This window comes from Falco biarmicus, chromosome 1, assembly GCF_023638135.1.
Source record: "Falco biarmicus isolate bFalBia1 chromosome 1, bFalBia1.pri, whole genome shotgun sequence".
Taxonomy (NCBI): Eukaryota; Metazoa; Chordata; class Aves; order Falconiformes; family Falconidae; genus Falco; species Falco biarmicus.
In genome coordinates, this window is record NC_079288.1 from 86,462,160 (window position 1) to 86,480,184 (window position 18,025).

An 18,025-nucleotide genomic window follows, 5' to 3' on the forward strand; every position below is an offset into this window, starting at 1 on the left:
GCAAATGAGTATCCCACGAGCATCGCACGGAGTGGCTTGGGGACCCATAACAATCAAAACATGTAAATGTTTATCAGACATAAGCAACAAAACCTCCACCAGCAGAGAGAAGTGTCGAGGTCTGGTCACACATCCAGCATGTGACATTTGGACATGTCTCTCTCCAGTGCACTGAGCAGGACTCAAAGGCTCACAACCCCTTTGCACCCTAAAGGCACTTTCTGAAGAACACCCCCATAGACAGTTCTTTAGTGCATGATGACCAGGGATTAATTGAGGTGCCTGCTGGGCAGCTGGAGACTTGCTTGAGCTATGAAGCGATGAAGAGGGATGGAGAACACCCACCTGAAGCCACACTAAACCCATGATGCCTTTGCATTTTATTAATCAAAGGAAAACTTTTTGTTCTGTTAATTTAGGAATAACCTGCCTTTCAGTGACTTTGGGATCTTTATAGGCTGTGGTTTTTTTTGTTGTTTTTTTTTTAATGGGACAGCAGCTGCCATGGGAGGGCTGTGCTGGAAGGTTTCAGCTCCAGACAAGGGAAAGGCACCTCCATGCAGCACTTCCCAGCCTTGCTCAGCTGGTGGAGGAGAAATCCAGGTTATCTTTTCCTTGCTGGGTAAATTCCACAATGACATTTGCACATTTACATTGACTTTCTGAGGGCAGGATGAGGTCACCAGAAAGTCTGATCCTTTCAGGGAAAAAAAAAAAAAAAAAAAAAAAGCCAACATGACAAGCAGTATGAGCTAGGGAAGGCAAAGGTCCTGAGCTGGGTGAGAGCCACAGCCTGGGCAGAGTCGTGGCAACATCCTCCAAGGCACCTCAGAGGAAGGTGCCTGCTCAGCCCCATGGCATCTCCCTCAGTGGTCTTCACCAGCAGAGTATCACAGCCTTTCTCTGCCCTTGGGGACCCCCTGGCTCCCAGGTGGTGGTTTTCACATCAAGGAGGTTTCTGCTTAGGGCTGTGTCCCAAGCCCACTGGGATGCTGAGCCAGTGTTCCTGTTCAGTGCCAGCAACCCAAAACCAGGTGGGGGGGCTTCAGCTGCCTTCTTGGAATGTGAGATCAAAGCTGCATCACAGGGGAAGACTCTGAAAATGGACCTTTTTCCATGGGCATTTCTTTTTCCTTTTAACTGGGAATGATCCAAGAAAATACTCTGAAAAAAATGGTTATTAGCTTATGTTTACTGTAAACCCGGGATCTGATAAACAGAACATACGGACAAGCATTACAAATATGTTAAGGAGATTCCAGAAGTGCCAACAGATCCCTGACAGTACAGATTTTTGCCAAAAAGGGCCATTTTTTCAAGCACAGCTCTTGCTTTTGTGTTTTCTGGTCAGCTCCTGTTCCCAGGCAGGTTTTACCTTGGTTGTTCCTCAGATGAACTGTGAAATCAAGTTTTGAGTACAGTGAGGTAAGGAATGACACTGCTGTGCTCCAGTGCAGAGCTGGAGGGTCATTTTTTCTCCTTCCAGGTTTGGAGGAATGCATGATTAAAAACTTCCCCAGGACATGTCTCCTCCTTAAATCTCATAACTGCCTCCCTCCCACAGGAGCACAAACTGCAGTTGGGTTTATAGGTGCTTCCCAATTAAAGAAACAAGGATGCTGAGTCTGACAGTCCATGAACACAGCGGGGCTGAAGGAAGCCAAACAGCTTGCCTTTACCAGTGTTTCATACCCATCTCCATCCTTTAGAAGGAAAGAGGAGTCACCTCCAAGCATGGCTGGGCTTGGAAGAAACCCCCGAGCCATGGCAGAAGGGCGAAAGTGGCTCCCCCTGCCCTGTGGTGGGGTGAGGAGGCCCCACACAGGCAGAAAACCAAGACAGGAGTTTTGAGCAACCCGCCAGCCACTGCCCATTCCAGATGTTTTTATCTTTCCAGATGTTACATCCCATCTGCCTTGGTGAGGATGCACCAGGACCACCTTGCACTTCATCCTCACCAGGCTCTCAAGAAGCCACCAGATCGATCCCACCTCCAGAGGAGGACTAGCTCTATCTAAATCACTCCCAAGTGACACCCACCCGTCCATCCATCACAGCAGCCACCACCTCTGCAAGATGCTCAGCCCTTGCTGAACTCTGCCCTCGCTCCGGTTCCCCAGAGCCCCGTGGTTACAACAGGAACCCAAGTGAAGGGACTTTCTGCAGAGACAAAGGGCAAGGAAACCCTTCCAAAACAAACACTGAAATAATTTCCCATTTCCCAGCATTACTGTGTTAATAAAAGCTGAAAAGGGTTTCTTTGTCTGCCCAGATCAATTCAAAGCACCCTTCCTGGTCAGCATCTCCATGCCAGCACCTTACCTAGGAAAGGTGCTGTGTCTCATCGGTGCAACCAGCCTCCTCCCTGGCCAGGGACACTGGGACTTCACACAATGGTGCAGGCCCCACCATCTCTGTGTTGCACAACCTCCCTGTCCCATCCAGCTGCGGTGGCCCCTTGACCTTTCGCCCAGAAGCTCTGCCTTGGAGACAGCAGTATTTTTATGCCTGATGTAGAAAACCTAGGGTGAAATTTCCTTTTCCCCAGCTGTGGCTCTTCATGGCCAACTCTTACCAAGGTTTCCTACATGTCTACAGCTCCAGGAGATCCCTAGATGCTATTGTAAATAGAATATTCTGTAAAACAACTGCATCTTCACACTTGCTTTACCCAAATGAGTGAGCGAATGCCTTCCAGTTAAGCAGAAGAAAAATTGCTTTCAGATAAGCAGCTGAATAGTTAACTAAGCCTAGATTATGAAGGCCTGGCTCTGTTTCTGCCTGAGTAGGTTAATTGTTAACACTCTAGTAACAAAGGCCTTTGGGAGACATACCTAGGCACCGTGCCATGTGAGAAGGAAATCAATCACTGGTCTGGGCAGAGAAAACTCCAGCAAACAGCTCGAAAGCAAGGCAGTGCCTTGGCACACGCACCATCCCAGGCATGTGGTCCCAGCAGGACGGGCAGCAAAGGCATCTGAAGGTCAAAAATTCCACCCCCGACCAATTGCGGTAACAGGTGTGCCCATAACCTTCAATTGTCGGGTTTGTTTGCATCTGTTTTAACAAGCAAGCAATTACCGACACAATAAAAGCATGCCTTTTCTTTTTTCTTTCTTTTCTTTTTTTTTTTTTTTTCAGTGGGACCTACACCTGCACTGTGTTTAGGGCTCTGGTGGCTCTTCGGTTTGTTGGCAGTGGTGCCAGAGGGTTGGTTCGGCTGGAGGAGAAAACTCATTGTGTCCTGGGGTGGTGGAGCAGGTTAGAAGTGGCTTAAAAGGGGTGGAAAAAAAAACCTGATCTGATCATTCAGCTTCTTCCAGAAAGGTGTATGGAGGGGGAAGAGAAGGCCAGTGATGGGTTAACAGTGCAAAGACAACAGACCTTGTAGGGAGCAAAACCACCTGGTCTGGCAAAGCATTAACAAGCCCTGGAGAAAAGCCACCACTGAAACCTGAGACCTGCAAATAACACTTGACCAATATAACCTTTGGAAGTGTTGGAGTCTGGGTCTCAGCAAAGCTACCAGCACCTCAGAGGTTGCTGCTGGGGTTGGTGTGGACATCCCTGTTCCCATGAGGCAGTTCCAGCAGTGATGGTGTGGTGGGAGCCCACCTCCTGCTCCCTACCTGGGCTGAGGAGGGTGGACATGGGCACTGGGGAGGACCTCTGCAGTGCTGGAGAAGTTCAGGTGGACCTGCCTCACTTTTCAGTGCTCCCATCTTGCCCTGCAAAATGCTGTTTGCCTTAGCTGTACCACCACGCACCTACGAGAAAGTTCTTGTCTTCCCACAATTAGTTTCAGGTGCAACTTGCAGTGCATCCCTGAGCAAACAGCCCTCCGCCTCTCCTTGCACGTCACGTCCTCCAAAACCACCATTTGGCTACTGCTCTGCCTCCTGTGTGTCACGGCCCATCACGTGTCACCTCCTTACAGCCATGCTGGACCCAAAACTGGCTGAGAGCACTTCTACCAGGGTGGATCCAAGAGGCAGGGGCACCACTGCTCCCCTCCCACCTGGCTCCAGTGAGGTGGCACCTCCTTTTTTCCTACACCCTTCCCAAGTTGCCTTGGTCTGAAGAAGGGAACAGAATGAGCTTTTCCTGCCTCTCACAGGCATTTTTTCCAGCCGTCAAGTAATTCTTGTAGCTCCTTTCTACACCTCTTACAGCTCCTTTCCCCCTACTCCGACATCCTGGCTTGGTGGCTGCCAGGTTTCCCTCCACCACTGAAATACGGCATGAAAACACTTGAACCTGTCTGTGAAAACATGCAAATCTCGGGTTGTTTAGCCATAAACTTTTTCTACAACCGAAAGCCAAACTATGTCAGATGAACAACTCCTGCTGCTTCCCTAGGATGCAGACCTCTCTCTTCCCCTTTATCCCTGTTGAAGGAGATGGGAGCTTTGTGATGAGGACCTTCCCTTGCTGCCCTGTTCCAGGCCAAAAAGCAAAATCGGGAACACAGGCTGAAGGGTCAAAGAGTGCCAAGATCTTGTAGCCACCTTCAGAAGTTTTTCCTTCATTCCCTGCAAATGAGATGATTCCCATCATCTCATGCAAACCCCCTGGGGAACTGCAGGAATTGTGTCCCGTAATGAGTGTTGCACGAGTCCCTGTGGTAGGAGAGATCCTGGATGGATCTGCTGCTCATCAGCTCTCTCCGTGGCCTGATCCAGCTCACAAATCTGGCAGAAAGTCAACCCAAACCAACAAATGGTTTGCTGCTGCATTAGCAGCTTCTAGCCGGTTCACTGGAGGAACAGGGTGGGCAGAAGAAAACCCCACCAGAAAGGGGTTTTGGAGATCTCAGCAAGGACCAGCTTCTGACTGCAGCCTGTCTGTAGCTCTGTCCCCAAGAACTGGGTGTCTAGCTAGAGGTGAGGAAGGCATGACTTCAGAAAGCAAAGCAACACCAAAGCCATCCTAGATACCTTCTCCCGGGAGCACCCTCCACGTGTTCTACCACATTCTCTTGCAGGCATACAAGTGCGGGAATCCGTCCTGAAGCTCTGAGCTACAATCCCAGCTTGGGAGTCCTGCTGAGGAACATCCAATTTGGGAAGATGGGCATCATCCTGTCCCTCTATGACTCCCCGCTTTCCAACGACACCTCTTCTCCCAGCGTCTCAGAGCACTGAGGGGTCCACACAGGGACCCGCAGCATCCTCTGGATAACTGGGCCCAGTTAAAAGCTGTCAGCCCTCCCAGTATGTGGCTGCTTCTGAGACATGAGGACCATGCTTTCCTTTTCTCTCCTGCAAATGTGGCAGCATCGGGGAGACGGGTGGCAGGATTCGGGGCAGGCAGGTCCCCGTTTTGGGGGCTGCACTTTCTTGGGCTGCTGTGGGGAATAAAAGCAAGCGGCTTAGAAACATTTCCTTTTCCTTTCCGCCTGCTAATGAGATAATTACAGCCTTTTGTATTCTGGGAAACTACTTTCTCATTATGGGGGCTGCATCAGCTATTTACATAATAAGGCTGAAACAAAAGAGATGAGATGAAAAGACCCAGGCGGCTCTTCAGGAAAGCCCCCGTTGAGCTGCTGAGGGAGAACAGGGATGATGGCTTTCTCCATCCCTGAGGTCCCTCTGCCGAGGTCTGGAGTGGGTGTGAGCACTTGGTCCAGGATGTCCCCCACATGGGATGCTCCTTGCTCTCAGCTGCAAGGCTCTGCAGGGTCCCCAGAACCAGCCTAATGTGCTCTCATAAACCAGCCATTGGGAATCCCTAATTTGGGAGGTCTGGCCATGGATCGAGACCCCATGTGTGGGTGGCAGGGAGAGCCTTGTCATCTGTCCTGATGCAGTCAGCATATTGTGAGGCTTGCAGTGACATCCTGGGACAAGTCCCACCACTTGAGGATATGCTGGGTACCAAACAGGCCCATCCCCTGTCCCATCTCCCATGTCCCAGTTTCCCCATACCCCCAGCTGTGGCTAAGGGACATGCTGAGTACCAGCCTGTCCCATCCCATGTCCCATGTCCCCATTCCTTCTTTCACTTTCTGGCAAAGGGACATGCTGGGTACCAAGCTGTCCCACCCCACATCCCGTGTCCCACCTCCCAGCTGGCATGGGGACACTGGGTACCAAACTGTCCCATCCCGTGTCCCAGTGCCCTGTCCTCCCAGCTGGCCAAGGGATACTCTGTACCAAATTGTCCCCGCCAGCCTGCCAACCCACCACCTCCCTTCCTCAATAAAGGCCCCATTGTTCCCCCCCCCTCCTCCCTCCGCCCCCCGACAAAGCCTGAATAGTGCAGCCTGCTCCACCTTCCCTGGCTAATCCTCCGGGTTTGCTATCGGTTTTCCTCCTCAGCTGGTTGCTGTATTTAAGGGACATGCTCCACCACCACCCCTCCCCATCCCCCAGGAAGTGGCAGCAGGGGTAATCATGGCAAAGCACTGCTGAAACCTCTGCTGTGGAGCACATGGCCTTGGCTCCGTGCCCTCCTGCTTGTCCTTCCCTCTCCTCTCCCCAGGGATGCTCCTGGAACGGACACCCCCTGTGTATGTGCTACACCTGGGCTGTGCCTCTGTCACACTCAGTGACGCGGGACTGCCTGTCTGTTTTCACTGTGCTTTGCTGCAGCAGCCGTGCTCGTCCCCAGGAGGAGTGATGATGGTAAGGATGATGAAGAGCACTAGAGATTTATGTTGAGTCCACATCTATGGACCACACCACTGTCCCAGAGCATCCCTCTGCAAACACAAGGCTCGGGGAGCCCAGCAGCTACCTGGAAAGCCCTTACTGACAGCAAAAAAATCAATAAATCAATATGGGCATTACTATTGCTCATCCAGAACAAGCAGCTCTGCCTGTCCCAAATCCAATCCCACCAGAACTTCTAATCTCACGGTATTCCCAATTTTAATCCACATGATTTTCTGCCTCCAAAAGAGCAGACAAAGGTGTGGAATAAAAGGCCAAGCACGTGGCAGGCTGCATTAGTCTTGAGCTGCTCCAGTAAGGAGAGACATCAAAGTTACTGTGGAGGCTGCAGCGGGGTGGGCAAAGCCCCAGAGAAACCTCAGTGGGTGACATGGAGATGCAACATGGTGCTCTGTGATTTGTAAGGGGTCCCAAGGAGGTTTTACAGTCTCCAGCCTTAGAAGTTTTCAAGCCCTGAAGGGACCAAGCAGGGTCTGGCCTTGTGGCCAAGCCTACCTTGAGCAGCGAGGTGGCCTGGAGACCTGCCAAGGTCCCTTCCACCATGAATTATCCTGCCCTGGAAGATGGAGGTTTTGGCAAGCTGCCCCGGGGCTGTGCGCTGGTGTTGCCCTGGCCAGGGCAATGGGGCCATGTCTCTGGCATCGTCCTCATTCTCAGGGACATTGCCCCCCATCCCCTTTCCCCAGGCTGCTATCAGAGCCCTGGCACTGGATCCAGGCTAGCATCCTCCAGTATGCACCTGAGGGCAGATAGGAGGAATTTTCCACTACATGGGATGTCTGTCCCCCTCATCCCAAGGAGCAGAGTGCCAGTGAGACAGGATGGTTTCAAGCTCAGCCCAAACTGCCAACCCAAATCCTGTGTGTCCATCAGGAAGGGTTTGGACATGGTCTTCTCGGTCCCCTTGTGGCTGCCCCCAGAAGATGCTCAGCACCGGCTGTGGGCTGGTCATTGTTGACAACTGCTGCCCAGAAAACACCAGCTTTGGTGGCACAAGGAAAAATCCCTGAATTCACTCAGTGTAGGGAAAGGCCAGTTTGATGAAGCAGCCTTGGTGCTGGCTGTGGGGCTGAGGGTCTACGGTGCTCTGTGCTGCAGGCTGGACCTGTGTGCCTCAGTTTCCCCTCATTAAGGAGCTGCCTTATTTGGTAAGGTGGCTGGAGATGAGCTGCTGCCAGTTGAGCCTGTGGTGCTGCCTGATGCAGATTATTGCAGCAGGGTGTACAGGGGAGCTGCTGGCCCATTGCAGCATGCGAGCACAGTGCTGCTGTCCCCTAAAGCCCTGCAGCAGGGAGCTGCATCCCTTGCCTGGCACCCCAGCGTCTGTCTGAGCATCCTCATGTGGCCCCACAGCCCAAATCTCAGGATCCCAATGTGATCCCCAGCTACAGACACGCTCCTTGACCCCAAATGCCTCATGGTGGGAGCAGGAGGACACCTCTTGTCACAAGATCCCGCCCCTGCCCCCCCCTCCCCCCACCCCGATGTAGACCCCTGCCCTGGCCTGTGTGTTGCCAGGGGGAGGTTTGATCCTGCCCTTTGGGGTGAGCCATCACCCCTAGAGAGGTACCAAGCAGCCATCCCCACAGCCTCTGCCTGGCTCCACCATCCCCAGACCTTGCCCAAACCTCTGTCTCAGGAGGAAGGACAGCAGGTGAACCTGCCACCGGCCCCCAGCCACCGCCTACGCCACTGACTTGGCCGTGATTTATCATTAACTCACCCTGAGGAATTTCAAGGGCGCGGAGCCAGCCTGGGAAGTGCTTGCTATTCCCCGGACACTGCGCTCAGAGCAAGCCCCCACGGTGGCTCGCCCCCACAGTGGCTTATCCTCACCACTGGCTTTAGCACTGCTAACCAGAGTGGTGCCCCAAAACCCACTGTGGGGCAAGGTCCCGGTGCTGGTGCATGCCAGCTGCATCCAGAGTGAGTTTATAGCAGGGGGAAATAGCAGCTCTCCCCCACCCTGAGCAACCCAGCTCCGTGCACCCCATCTCTCCTTCGACCCCCCAGTGCAAATGCAGCCCGGTGGGTATGTCCCACCCCAAAAAAGCACCTGCAGCAGGTCCCACCAGCTCAGCCTCACACTAATCCACTGAAAACCCTTCATTCCCCTGCCTGGCCCCTTTCTGGGCTCAAACAAAGACACCCAGCTAGAGGGGGAAGGAAACAAAAGGAAAGACCCCCCGAAAAGCCAGCACCCACCGGAATTTACCTGGGCAGCGCAGGGGTGCATCCTCCAGCTCCCCATCCTCCACGGGTCTGGAGGTTCATCGTCTCCCTGCTTGGTTCCCCCAGAGAAAAACCAAAATAATACCTGCGGAGAGCAACCTGCTGCTGGGCTGGGGCCAAGGGCAGCACTTTGCTGGGCGGGATTGGCCACCGCAGGCCTGCGCCCACGGGATCTTAACTCTTTCTGCCCATCGGGGCGGGGGTGAGCCCTGCACCCCCAAATTGGGGCTTGGGGGTCCAGTGGCTCGACTTTGCTCAAATGGGGATTTGGGGATCTGATGGCTTGTTTATGCTCAAATGAGGATTTTAGGGGCTGACTGCTTGGTTTTCTTCAAATGGGTGTTCAGATGGGTCTGACAGCTTGTTTTTGCACAAATAGGGATTTGGGGGGGTTGGTGGCTTGTTTTTGCTTAAATGGGATTTGGGGGTCTGACAGCTTGGTTTTGCTTAAATAGGGATTTGGGGTCTGACTGCCTGTTGGGTTTTGTTTTGGGTTTTTTTTTTTTCCAAATGGAGATTTTGGGGTCTGATGGCTTGTTTTTGTACAAATAGCTATTTGAGGGTCTGACAGCTTGTTTTTCCTTAAATGGGGATTTTGGGGGTCTGACAGCTGCAGTTTTTCAAATAGGAAACTATTGAGGTCCGATAGCTTGGTTTTGCTCAACTGTGGATTTGGGGGTCCAACAGCTTGGTTTTGCTCAAACAAGGGATTTTTGGGGTCTGATGGCTTGGTTTTGCTGAAATGGGGATTAGGGGGTCTGACAGCTGGGTTTTTTTCAAATGGGAATTTTGGGGTCTGACAGCTTGATTTTGCTTAAATATGGAGTTTGGGATCTGACAGTTTGGCTTATTTCAAATGGGGATTTTGGAATCTGTCAGCTTGTTTTTGCTCGGAGTTATTTTGGGGTCTTCCCAGCACGGGACCCCTTTCCTCAACTTTCCCACCTGGGGATGCTTCCCAGCTCATGGCTGAACTGAGAGCCCATTCATCATGGAGAGAGGGGCAGAGAGCACAAGTCCAGCCTGGCAGCCTCAGCTTTTCTTCTTGAGGTGGTCTGGGTTAATTGATATCCTAATATCCTGAAGCCCACAAGGGAGGCAGTCTGACACCCAGAAAGGCCACTTTTTCTTTATGTGCCAACACTGACCCATCTCAACCCCAAACTGCCTGATAAAGCCATGCACATATGAAACAACAACAAAAAAAGAAGGATTACAGAGGGAGCTGATCCTTCTGTAGCCCACCAACACGTTTCTGCACACAGAATGGAAAGGGGCAGTCATTTTCTCCCCTGGTTATTGCAGACGAGGAGGCGAGTGTCAAATGGTCCATCTGTCCATCTGTCCTCCCCTAACTTTGGCATTTTCTGGCTGGTTTCAGCCCGTTTGGACAAATGGGATGATGCCCATCACCCCAGAAGCTGGATCCTGCCCTCCCTCTTTTGCCATCGCTTTTTTGCCACTTGAATGCCCCCCCCCCCCCATCTTTCACAGCAGAGCCCTGGTGATGCAGGATGGTCCAGAGCTCTTTCTCCTCCCTCCCTGGCTGCCAATGCTGCAGCAGGAGAGCAATCAGGCTTCCCATTGGGGGCCGGCTGGCCCCAGCACTTATATTGGATTATTTGCAGTCGTGAAGGGAGTGCAATGAGGGAAATAAAGCTGCACAAAGCTGCCACTAATTTAGACTTATTTGCTCAAGTGAATTTTCAATTGGCAGGATGTCTGCGTATCAAAGGAGTCGCCGGTCGCAGCTTTGCAAGCACAGCACAGTCGTCGGCAGGCTAATAACAGCAAGAACAGTAAAATGGCAATAATCCTAACAATCATCAAATATGGGTTACACATGCATTTAAACTATGGCAAAACACTGCTGGGGTGCACGGGGAAGGTGTAAATTATACCAAAATGGATTCCTGCGGAGTCTCAAGCTCTTAATTTTGCCCTTTGACTTCAGAAGCAAAGACTTCCAGGAAACAGGCTGCTTTACACATTGCTAGAAGATATTCCCAGGACTCGGATGCATGGCATTCACCTTGGAAACAGCCACATGTATAGCAAGCCCTTTCCATCCCAGGGACTGCTCTTGCAATAACCAGAGCTGACCCAGGAGCTTCATCAGGACAAGGATCCCTTCCCAGCAGTGGGATCTGGTGAAGCTGCACAGGCAAAGGTGCCTGTGGCTGCCCGGCGTGGAGCTGCAGCATACCCAGGCTCAGAAGAACTTGCAGGAGACAGGCAGTTTCCTGACATTGCAGCTGGTTAAGGCTATGCTCATTCTCCCTTTGGGAGTTGTGTTATGTCTTAGCACTTCCCACAGATGAATAAATCATGATGGAAGAGGCTTTGGAGAACGCTGGGAACTCCAGGATAACCCGTGTTCCTGGTGCTCTCGGGCAAGTCATAAACTTTTGAACCCTGAACTCTCATTTCTAACCCAGGTCTTTGGTTGCTGAGACATAAACCTCTCTACCCATCAAGCTCACCTCCACCAAAGCCCTTCCACCACCTCTGATTGCCTACAGCAACGCCTCAGTTCACAGCCAGTACCCTGTTGTGCCAGGGCTCCTGCACAGCCAGCTGCATCCAGACCATCGTGTTTCCCTGTCCCCATGGGACAGAACCACCAGGACTTGGTCTCATCTTTTTGGGGGGTTTTATTCACCTCTGTGCTGCCATTTTTGGGCAGCCATGGTCGAATGGTGTACCCATGGTGCCTCCAGGTGGTGGTCCCCATTCCCCACCACAGCAGACTGGCTCAGGTCTAACAACGGGTTCTTAACTGCCATTTAAATCAGACCAGATCCTTGTTATCAACACAACTTGCAGAGATTTTCTTTCCAAGGTATATTTGGCTACATGGCTGATCTCATGGGGCCTTGGGTAGCTAATGGGGAGCGGGATATCCATCAGACCATCTCTGACAGCAGATCTGTGATGCCCTTTTGGTGGGACAGGTAGGTCCTGTCTCAGCTGCTGCCCAGACTTCTCTCTCCTACTTAACTCCCTGAGATGGGTCAAAAGTTGCCATAATTCTCAGCTTGGTTGCTGTTAAGCTGCTCCTGCGCTGGGGCCAGTCAGAAGCAGACATGACAGAACTCTAGGAGATATTTTCTCCTCCCTCATCAGCCAGCCAGAAACAACAGGACCCTGATGAAAGGGCTGTTTGGATGAAAGTGACCGGGAAATTTTGGTTGGGAGCATGAGGTCCGGCTCTCCCATTTGGGATGGGTCTGTGTGGAGCCACGGGTGAGAAGCAGAAACCAGGTGGGAGCTGGAGACTGAATTCAGACTCAAATACGACGAGTGTTCCACAGAGCCCATCAAAGAAGGTGACCTCGAGCCTGGTATTACAGGCTTAGGGGCTACCCACGTGAAAAGCTTTCCTTACCCAGCTGCAATGGACCAGCCTTCTTCTGCCTGGGGGAAGAGGCTCTGAACATCCACCTGCACCCAAAACTACATCCTTCAAAGGATTCTTGCCCTTTTCTCTCTCAGTTCAACAGCAGGGGAGGCTGTCGTTGCATATGGCTCATGCTGAGGGTATGCACAGCATCCATCACTCCCAGCTCCCAGTTTAATCCTTTTGGTTGAGAAATTGTGGCCATGGTTTTCCCTGAGCTGTGGTATATGGCTCGGGATCAGCCCTCTATCCAGCCAAATGTAGTGTGTCCCACTCTGGTGGAGCCATGGCAGCAATGCCAATCTTGGTCCCCACACAGCCAAGAGAGACACAGTAGCCCCCAGGAAGCACCCCCACCATCGGAGGCTCCCCCATCTCAGGGAAGGCACCACCGGCTCCCCCATTCCATGCACATCTTCCCTCGGTGGGAAGATCTGCCCTGACTTTACCAGCTCCAGCAACTCATACTGGTGCAGCAGCCCCTCTCCCAACCTCCCTCTCCCCATCAGGCTGAAGCTGTTGGTGACCACAATGTCTGTGCCAAGAAGGTGATGGATCTCCAGCACAAGTCCTGAGGCTGCAAAGTGTTTAGCAGTGCAGAGCAGGCTAAAGTTACAGTGATTTGCAGCTTCAGGTAGGAGCCACAACAAAAGAAGCACCTGTAGCTTCAAAAATAAACACAAGAAAAAAGGATAAAAGCATAAAAGCAAAGCAGCAGATCATCTTTCTCTGCTCAGTGGGTCGCTTGGACTAGCTGCTGTCAAATGGGACCCTGAGGACTCCTGTTCAGTTTTTTTCTTCTGCAGAAAAATTCTATTTGAGGATTAATTCTGTGGAAATATTCTGGGGTTTGGGGGTTGGTTGTTTTTTAGTGAAATTGGTTTTTTTCTATGCCCTCTCCTTCCCTTGAATAAATTAAAATTCAGTTTTCAGAAATAAAGATATGAGTTTTTTTCTGATTTTTCCCTAAAGCCTTCTTCCTCTTGAGGAAAGGAAAAATACACTCTACAAAAAAAACAAACTCCGTTCCCCAGATCCTTTTGTTTTCTTTTTCCTTTTTCTTGCAGAAGTGGCATGCTCTGAGCAGCTCCCCTGGCAGGGTGATTTCACTTCTCTTGCAGCCATTTAATTTCAAGATCCTGAAGCTCCCTGAGGTCCCTGGACTGCAGCTGTAGACCTGGTTAAGTGTTTTCTGCACTAATTAGAGAAAGAGCAAAATGTCAGCTGCAGTGAGGTCTGAAGGAGCATCGCTGGCCTGGGACTTTCCCTGGGGAACGGTGGGCAGAAAGCATCAATGTGCTTGGGCATGCGGTGAGGAGGAGGTAGGATGAAGATGGGAACAGAGACGCCGGCTCTCTGCATCAGAATTTCTTCCTTAAAAGCTCTGGGGAGCAACCGCTCAGGGCAAGACATACTGATGTAACAAGAGCCTTCCTCCTCTCTCCACCCAGACTCCTTTTTTATAGGGAAGATAATTTTCAAAGCCTTGAGGAGCAGAGAATGCTTCTAAACAAGGGTCCCCTGACTATTGCACATACTTTCAGGTCCTGAGTGAGGTGGAGGCATCTTCATCCCGGGATGTCTTTATGCCTTGGCTGCGTAATACCAAGGCCAACCTGGGCTAGTGACAATGATAGGCCTGCTTGGACTGAAGTTGGCCTGGAGTATTCCAGAGCTTTCCAACCAGCATCACAACAACTTAAAACCAGCTTCATACCTCAGCTGTGAACTGACTGTACTTTGTAAGCACTTGACATCCAACAGGTTGTACGCTGAAGGCAGATCTCCTGTAGTATCTCCAGCTCAGGCTTTGTTTGAAACTCTTCCCCAGTGTCTGCTACTAGATCAGAGATTTCCAGCCCGGTCTTTGGAGGAAGGACCTGAGCCTGCTTTCTGAAACAGTCAATGGGTGTTGAACATCCGAGGGCTTCCCTATGTTTCTGGAGATGCTGCTTTGTCTGATTTTTTTGTGGGTGTCCAGCAGGGATCGTAGTGACCATAGCCAAACAGGCAGCATGCTACTGGTAGGGGAGTATGACTGTGCCATACATTAACATTCAGCCTTACTGGTAGGAAAGCTTATAAAATCACCATCAGTCTGCACAACCTGAGGAAGCTCTGGGGCTGAGTGCAGGAGAAATGTCACATGAACACCCAGTATTTATTTACGCAAGAAGAAACTGCTGACTGCTTACATGATGCAGAATCCTTCCCTGTACCTGGAAGTTCACCTGCACCAGTATCTGCACAGTGAGATCCCACCATTGCACTGGTCTGAAAGTTAAAATGCTGAGAGAGGTTGTTCTTGCTTGTTAAGTGGAATAATTTGAGCCCGTGTGAGGCCCCTTCCTTCCCACACAGAGCTGTGGATGGGTGAGGACCTTCCCCAAGCTGATGCGGGGGACTGGCAGGGGGTCCAGAGGCTGGCTTGGCACTGCAAAGCTGGGTTGATGCCAGCTGCTGCAGTGGGGGACACCTTCCATCTCCAATCCACAACAACATCTGCCTGCTCAGCTTGAGGCAACATGAACAAGCCAAAAGACTCCGGTTTATGTCATCCAGAGAGATGGTTTCCTATTCTGGCAAAAAACATCCCTGCTGGTATAAGCTGTCTAGCCCTGTATCGACACAGGGTGGACAAAGCCTCTGCAGCGCTGGCAAGCCACAACCTGGTGCATCGCCCAGGTTTTCACGTAAATCGGGGGAGGCTCCTGCTGCATCTCCAGCTGCGGGTGCTGAAAGCTGAGTGTGTGCTGGGATGCTCCGGCATGGTGGCTTGTCCATGCTATGTAGGTCAGGTCTGAGCTCTGCGGGGGGGAGATGTGATGCTCCATAAAAGCTAGTCCTAACTCCTGCCCCGTGCCTGCTCATTGTAACTGTAGAAATGCACGTTAAATGACCACCTTCCTTCCTGAGCTAACGAGGTGATCAAGTGGAGCTGGGTCTTGTTCACCAGCCCCCCAAACCACCCAGCCCCTGTGGGGGAGGAGGGAGCTTGTTCCTCCCACAGAAGCTCAAGCCACATTGATGCTGGCCAAGACTTTCATCTAAAACTTTAAAGCTGAAAAAAATACTGCGTGGGCAAGCAGTGTTGTCCCTTTTCTCTGTTCTCCCTTCATGCCTTGGCTGGACAGCCCCAGGAGAGGCAGCGATGGTGTCAGTGCTGATAAGGTCTCCAACAGGCAGTTGGCTAATGCTCCCTGAGAAAGCCAGGTGTCACCAGGTTTCCCAACTAATTTCTAGACCGGAGAAACATGCTTAAACATCCCTGGGTGACGGAAGCAAACCTCCCGTTCATAGTCCCAAAGCAGCAAGCCAGGTCTGGTAAAAATAAATTGGATAAAAATAGATTGCAGCCAGAAGGGTTAGATTTCCACTGAAAACACCAGATCTGCAGCTATCCTGTTTGAAAGTGCCGTTTCTGTCCATACTGGGAATCAGGGATTCAGCACAGCCCCCTTGGATCAGGGCGGAAGGTTTTTTCCAGCGTTACAAGGGAGGAGCATCAGGTTAGACCCTCAGCAGGCGTAAGCTGTGTGTATGCTTGCTGCCCCATCCTACTCCATCTCCACCTTGGCCAACCTCTTTTCTGGGCAAGACCAGGTGGCTGAATGGCTTCAGTAAAAGCAAAAGCAAGAGAGTCCTTAAGCCCTGGGAAGGAGCTTCTGGAGGGGCAGTGAAGACTGAGCAGGAAGCCTGGAGCACCTCTGTGGTGGCCACCAAGCCTCTCTGGGTAGGACCCAAGGTCTACACTCCCTTTCCAGTCCACAAGGACCCACAAGCTGACAGTCCACGGGAGGGATTTGGCTGACTGAAGGGGGGCATGGGCTGAAATGCCATCTAAATCCATGATCAGCTGATGGCCCTGGGCCGTAGGGAGCTTACAGTTTGCACTTAATAAATAACCTGAGTACAACATCCCCCAGCTATTGCCTTCCCCGGCTTCCTTGTCCTCAGAGGAATGTGGGTATTCCCTGCCCTGAAAGCAAATTCCTTTGCAGTCTGGCACTGGACCGTGTCTGGAAAGCGTTTCCCCAGTGGGTAAACCAGTGGTTTTGTCTCCATTCCCTGCTCCAGCTCTCTCAGTTTCTTTTCTTTAGAAGGTGCATGGCCAATTCCCCCTCTCTCAGCTCTCTAAACTCTGGGGTCTGCTTCCCAGCCACTGAAGGGTTCAGGCTTGCTTCACCTCCAGGCTCGTCTCCTCAAGCTGTGCACTGGCTCAGATGCCGTGCAGAGAAAATGAGAAGGAAAGGACTTCATGACCCAGCTTTGCAACCTCAGCTGGTGGCAGGGTGGCCCAGAGCTACGAGTCACTCCTCCCTATCACATATTAGTCCTAAAACACAGCAAGGACCTAGGTTTGGCCAGGTGAGAGGGATGGAAGAGGGTGGGAGCAGAAGGGTGCACAGCCACAATATGTGATGCAGGTGCGGGGTGATACCTCCAGGAGGTTTATCAACCTTTTGTCCTGAATATTTGCAGTCAGGCAGGGTTTACTGGTCATGTCATGGGACTGTCCCCCCTTTAACCAGCACCCGTGGAGAAGGAAGCCTATGCCCTGGAAGCACCCATGCCTCTGACCTCTCTTGCCTGTCCAGCCACAGGAGAAAAGCAGTGGGACACAGAATGTGAAGCAAAAAAAATGGAAAACCTCAGAAAGTGTCCATAGGCAAAGATCACTCTGGTTTGGAAGTGTTTTTGGCTGGAGGTCTGCGATCATGCTGTGGTTTCTCCCTGGCAGAAGCAACTTTGTGGGTCACTTGGGAGATCTTTGCGTACCCTGGAGCAACCTTTGGAGCAACTGAAATGTTTGTGTCTCACCAACCCTTCATCCCTGCGATGACAAACCAGCTTTCTTCTGCAGTTCTTGGCATCCTCCAGCCCCTTCTTGGAGAGGGGACAGTGGGCTCTCCATGCAGGTGCTCCTCCACTGCATGCCGGATGGAGCAGATGGCTGCCCAACGTCTGCTGACGTCCAAGCCATAGTAGATGCCAGGGCTGGGGGCGAGAACTGGCTCCAACATGACCCCCTTCCATTCCATCAGGCGGAAAGGTGAATAGAGGCCTTCGCCCAGCCCTGCTGAAGCCAATGCAGCAGATGCAAAGCCATTAACTCCTTTTGCTCCTTCATTGACCAGGCGGATGGGGAAACCCAGGAACAGCTTTCTACAAGACTGCCCTTCTGTTTGACATCCTGTTGGCCTACTGACCTCACCCTGTCACCTTCTGAATAAGTCATAGAGAGTTTAGGGTGAAAAACGAAAGGAAGGCGTTGAGGGGAAAGTAGAGGATGGGCCAGAGAGGGAAAATATCCATAGCTGCATAATAAAAGCTTTTTACATAAGGGCATCTTGCGTCATCTGCGGCTGGCATCTCTGGAGAAGTAATTACATCTGCACCACACATCTAAAGAAAATATTATCACGTTAGCTTCCAAATCCTATAATTAGCTCTTCCAAGATATGTGCCAGGGGCTTTAGCATTTCACATACATTGACTATAGAGCTAGACATGGATATACAGATTTTTTTTATTTGCCAACTAGGAAAATATTTGGAGTTTAGTGTGGCAGCTGACCCGAGTGCCCATGAAAAGGGTGGCTCTGAGGGTTTGAAGTGGTGTCTAAAGAGTGAAATATTTTTGTGGTCTCCCTCGGTGCCTGCCAGGATGGTGGGGATCCAGTGGGAGGGCAGGAGTGGCAAAGCCAGGGCTTGGC

General features: G+C 51.5%; 1 protein-coding gene across 4 annotated transcripts in view; it reads right to left on the reverse strand.

The window, feature by feature from the left end:
• LZTS3 (leucine zipper tumor suppressor family member 3) overlaps window positions 1–18,025 on the reverse strand; it is a 55,938-nt gene that overhangs the window by 18,242 nt on the left and 19,671 nt on the right. For 2 of the 4 annotated variants that reach the window (XM_056343720.1, XM_056343697.1), the window contains exon 1: window positions 8,893–9,037. The exons of 1 other annotated variant lie outside the window; for it this stretch is intronic. The gene's annotated coding sequence lies outside the window, so the exon portion shown is untranslated. Of the gene's footprint in view, window positions 1–8,882; window positions 9,038–18,025 lie in introns of those variants that run through there. One more of the 4 variants, XM_056343707.1, reaches the window with a different exon arrangement.